Source organism: Vidua macroura, chromosome 6 (genome assembly GCF_024509145.1).
Source record: "Vidua macroura isolate BioBank_ID:100142 chromosome 6, ASM2450914v1, whole genome shotgun sequence".
NCBI lineage: Eukaryota > Metazoa > Chordata > Aves > Passeriformes > Viduidae > Vidua > Vidua macroura.
In genome coordinates this window covers 11807980-11813979 of record NC_071576.1, presented here as the reverse complement: position 1 = coordinate 11813979, position 6000 = coordinate 11807980, and positions in this window count along the sequence as shown.

Sequence of the window (6000 nt, the reverse complement as noted above, 5' to 3'; positions counted from 1 at the left end):
GAAAACAGTCCTTGGGAGTCATTGCTGAGAAAAGTAACTGCATTTTGTTCAATTACCCATGTTGCTTAAGTTTAACTTGTGTGCTGAGGCATGATTCTGGTGTCTAGAATTTATCCCTCCTGAAATTATCTTGCAGGTATAAATTGTAGACTATCTGAGGGGTGGAGAGGGAGGGAAAAGCTTAAATTTGATTAAAGGTAGTACAGAAAATAAAAGAAACTTGAAACTGTATAATCTTAAAGAATATTGAAGTTAGAATTGCATTTGTGTCAGATTTCAATTTCTTAATTACTTAGAAGACCCAGTAAAAGATTTTGTAATGCAATGAAATTATTTTCACAGTATTACTTTGTTAAAATCTCTTTCTAATATAAAACTGATTAAGATACAGACTGAAATTTAGTCATTGAAAATACTTCAGAAGAGTGGTGTCAATTAAGTTTTCATTATGATTCAAACACAAATTCTTCCTTGTTATCTTATATAATGAACTGTAATCAAAAAATATCCACATTATTCCATCACTCTGCAATTACCAAATACTATTTCGCCTGCAAACAAGGATTATTATGGTCAGATGAAGTTTTTAGAATGTAATAAATTGTTGGTTAATTAATTTTATTCATAAAATTGTAATGTATAAATTTTTGCATCTTGCTTTAGGAGAAATTCTTTTAGATTTATATAGAGGTCTCTAGGGCATCATATATTAGAACCAAGGCAGAGTTTTCCAGCATTTTGAAATGGTCTAGACTGTGTAAATAAACAAGCCAGATTAATTTTAATCTATTTTTTACTGTACCAAAAAGTAGTAATGCCAGTCTCTACCACTTTATTATTTGCTACTGGAGCATTATTAATTTGGGGTGTCAGAGGATGCAAGCTATTCAACCGTCTTTATCTCAAAAACCTGCTAATTAGCAGACAGTTATTAGATTCATTGTGTTCACTCAGCTGAAATACTGTTGGTGAGTCACTGTATTTCAGCTATTGGCTTCATCATAAAAATAAGGTATGGCATTACAATGGGATTACTTGTTCTGTAGGGGACAGGCAAATGTAAAGGTACAATACTGCAGCAGAACAGAACAAAGCAGGCAGATCAAAAAATTGTGGGATCTCAAATTACCCATTATCCTTACATAAGGGTTTGGCCTGCACTCAACTGAAAATATTTGCTCTTCTTTTTTCAGCTAGCCTTGATCTCAGTCTCTTATTCCCAGCTCCTCCTAGTCATTGCTTGCATCCTTATAATTTAATTTTCATTTTTTCTGTCCTTGTCTCAGTGCCTTGTCTTCTGCATTTATAGGTATAGCAGTCTGTGCGCTTACACTACATTCATCTTCTTCTTTTTTTTTTTTTTTTTTTACTGTGCTCTGACTTGAGACTTTCGGGCTTTCATTCCAGCTGTCATTAGAAAGGCAGGCAGAAGTCCCAGAGCACTCTGCACTCCATTCTTGCCTGTTTTCCAGTTTTAATGAGGCTTATTACTTTTGGAGAGTCTTCCCTTTTCTTAGCCACTCCTCTGTCTGCTTCTCTTTCTACCTTTGATTACTGCTTTACTGTCTTGCAGATCCTTTTTATTATATCAGTTCCTACAAGGTTTACCTTGTCAGGACTGCACTTTTATGGGAAAGAAACCCAAAGAAACCTCACCCACCAACGATCAGAGTTATTGCCACTTAAGTGCTTTAGCTCACCCAGTGTGCAAACTGTGTTGCCCTCAAATTAATTTAAGTGAGATGTGCTCTAAGACCATATTTAATATGTCTGAGATGTGCTCTAAGACCATATTTAATATGTCCCAGCTGGTGGGACTGAACTGGGGATAGTTCAGAGTATCCCCTACCTCCCCCCCCTCCCAAAATGCTTGTAGGTTAGATACTGTGATTTCAGAAATGCGACAAACGACACGTTTACTCCTGTTGGGCCTTACTCCTTGCAAACATGAATATAGCCTCAGGAGCTTCAAAGAGTCTTTGGTGTTTTCCCCTTTCTTTGATAAATTTCTCACTGCTCTCTTCATTACTCACCTCTCTGTGCAGAGTGGCCATAGTCTGATGTTTTCTCACTTCAAAGAATTGAAATGAAGGGAGTTAGTTTATGAGGAAAAAAAAAAAAAAAAAAAGCAGTTTTAGAGGTGCTTGATCTCCAGTGGCAGTAGGATGAGCTGGCCCTGCCCCAGAGCTTGACAAAACCTGCCACGTGTGCGGAATGACTCCCAGCTGGGACAGAGCAGCCTAGCATGGATGGGCATGATGGGTCGCTAGAAGGAGGTAGGACTCCCTGGACTGGATTTAGGTGGATGTTTAAAGGAACTCAGCTTATTCACCTCTCTTTCCCAGTCCCTGGCTATCCTACATAAGCTTATTTAGAAGCATACTAGAAAGTACCTAGGTACTGCATGGAAATGATAAAGTTTCATCCAAAGGTAATTCTCACTGCATTTTCACAATTTTGCATAAGTGCCTCTTAAAATCAATCTAAAAACTTTTTCAGGAAGACTTTGGAGAAGATTGAAGTTCACCAAGGTTGAAAGTGCCTGAAGTTATGCTCCAGACAGTTTCAGCTAGATCCATTTGTCTCCCATTTCTATCAGCAGGGCAGCAAAACTCAGGTATCATTCTGAGGAAGATTTCTACTGAGAAATTGTTTGAAGTGCATCCTTAGGAGAGAGGCTTATGTAACAACTTGTGCTTAAGTGTACCTTCTCTGGTACAAACCAGCTTACATGAGAAAGCAATTTCCCTAAGTTCAGATTGCTACCACTTGTTTATAAGCAAGTAGCAAAGAATTGCGTCTGAATATAATTTAGATATGACTTCACCATGAACTATGTTATTTTTATGTTTTATTGTGTAACCGCTTCCTTTGTTGGCTTGCTGTTAAGAATTGTAAGTAAATTCCAGAGCTCTTCCACCTCATGGTCCATAGGAAATTATTTAAGTTGAATAAAAGGTGAAGAATATAATAGCTTACACATATGTTATAATTTTTATATATATAAAATAGAAAAAATAAAGTATTTTGATTCATTCCCTTTCCTTGCTTTTTTTAATCCTTGCTAAGGCAAATTCTTGTTTTTAAAAAGACTTTCTTATAAATCAGGATAAAGATCTGGATGGTTGCTTGCAGTCTGGATGGTTAGTTTGCACATATTTGCTATTTGTTTTAATGCATGGAACTACTTGAAATGCAGACATTAGTTCAAATCACTTGTTGCTTTCAGTAAAAAATGAAAATGTTTATTATGCCATTAATATGAAACATGCAATCTGTGAACTGTAGGCATGTCATGGACTAATTTTTCTTTGTTGTAACCTCAAACAAGTAATGTTTTGACCAGATATCTGGGTAAAAGCCATGAAGTGAACTCTTAATCATATCCAAAATCTCATCTTTACTCTTCTCTGGGCAGCAGCCTGGCTGGGCTGTGGGGTGACCTGAGCAGAGCTTCCACTTGCCAAAGTCTCCTGTCACCATACAGGGGTAACTTCATGGTGCATTCCAGATGAGGAAGCCTTGCTGCACTCATCCTGCGAAGCTGCAAGGTGGGACTGGGACAGCCTCTAGCTGATAAACCTGCCTCTTGGCTGTGTCATTTGCTCAGGCTGCATTGCCATGCTAGCCACAGCCAAGAGCTTTTCTTTGGCCTGTACTGCGCTTCTAAAAACCAACATAAATTTGCTGTAATTTGTGGCTGTGCTTGCAGGACAACATTTCAGCACTTTAGTGCTCAGTTAGTAGCTCTGGCACTGCTGCAGCAGTCTGGTCACGGCTGCTTCAGTGACAGGTGAATTGCAAAATTCACCTGAGAAGCTGTGTACCTCCTTGGAAAATTGGCATTTTGGAGCTTTACAGAGAAGGCAGTGGAGACAACATGCCATTATTAAAATAAAGACAATGCTTTTGGGATTCCAGATTCTGGTATAATTTACATTTGGACCTCTACTATTTGGTCTCTACTTCAGAAGTGCAATTTTAAACAATCTTTTTATTAATGAAGTATACAATGTTTTCCTTGTTTTTCAACATAATAGCTGAACTACCACAATAATTTTGCATCTTTGGGGATTTTTGTTATTTGGTGCATTTTGAATGTCCTTCAGGGAGAGGGAGGTTTGCAAGTCTGGCAGGGTTTCTCTGAGGGAATAAGAAATTGCTCCTCATACTTTCCCAGTTGCTTATAATAAGTTGAATGCTGTCTTTGGTGCAATTGAATTGAATCCACCGGAGTAACAGAAAATGTGTCCTTTTTTTTTGCAAAAGAGAAGTGTTCTTGCACCTGGGCTTAAGTGTTTGCATTTTGGTCAACAGTTAAGGGTCAGCACTTTCATACAAAATCCTGCATTCAAATTTGGATGTGCTCACAGAAATGAGTCAGGGGCGGCTTAGTAAATTTAGATATCAGGAAAAGGTTTTTCACCCAGAGGGTGGTCAAGCACTGGAACGGACTCCCCAGGGAAGTGGTCACAGCACCAAGCCTAGCAGAGTTCCAGGAGTGTCTGGACAATGCTCTCAGGCCTGTGGTGTGACTCTTGGGATGTCCTGCTAGGAGCTTGACTTGGTGGTCATGATGGGTCCCTTCCAACTCAGAATACTCTATGATTCTATGTGATACTTGACATGTGAAGTGGCTCCTGGGCCACCAAATGAAAACTCCTACTTCCCTGATTTGATGAGTCTGTTTGGGCCTTGGCACTACAGAGATTGCTTTGCTATTCACATTTTGTCGCTGCAGGAACGCGCAACAGGGAGCCCTGAGCCTCCTTTCCTCCCCCTATTCCCTACCCTCCTGTTTTCCATATATTTTAAAGGATGCTTAAGCATTCCCTTGGGAACTGCACTCCTAAAAAATGAGGATAATGACCTTTTCATTGTGTTTTAAACTGCCTTTTACTTAGGTGTCTGTCAAGGGAGTAATTTCAGAGAAATTGTATTCTTCATAATCTGCCCTGAGACCTGATAGTGCCATTTTAATTTGAGTTAGGAAGCCTAGCTGTACTTAGCTTTTCACCAAACTCCTCTACTTTAATAAACTCACATTTAGTTTTGCATTAATTATTCCTGAACCTGAGATCTTCTTGAAAGGTGACAACTGAATGAACAAATACAAAATAGTTTCATGAGAGAACTTGTCAGAGGAAAATTTTGGCAATAATTTGAGTAAATTACAGAAAAAATATCAATGGACTCTTCAGATATTTTCTAAAGGAATGTTATTTTTTTTCATAACATAAGGACTCATCATTTGCTTCTCAAAATTGATAGCTCTGTTTTTATTTTTAACATTCATAATTAGACATTAATTTACTCTCTGAATGCTTACATTTCAAATTCTACAATCATTCCTTTTTGAGCAAGTACTACTCTGAATCTCTGGGAGAAAAATTCATTACAATTAAGTATATTTGAAGTGTTACAACATTATCTGGGTGATTTATTTTTACATTCACGTGGGACAGAGTCCCATCCATGAAGTCACTGTAAGAGTGACTTCCATAAAGGCTTCCACAGAACATCACTGTACAGGTCTAACCCTCACAACCTCCTACACTAACCTCTTCTTTCTGCTTTTAAATATAACTTTTGCAATATATCTCAAGAACTATTTTAAATTCCTCATGTTTTCTTGGGTGTTTTTCCCCTCTGCTGCTTCTATTATTTCTCTGTCATTCCTCAATTACTACTCAGGGCAATGATTCAGGACATCTTTGAATGCCTGTGATGCACCTTTCCCTTCATGGGCACAACCACAAAGCAACCTGAAAGACTTTCAGCCATCAGTTTTTTCTGGCTTGTAGAGAACATGCTGAAGTGTGGTGGGAGTATTTGTGGCTGGAACATTGTTAAGAACATATCAATCCAAGAGCGACATCCCTGATCCATCTGTTTGGAATGCCATCGCCCATGAAACAAATAACATGATGCTGCTTTGTGAAGCAGGAATACATGAAACACATTCTTTCATGTTCATATAGATGTGGTGTCTAGTTTTTC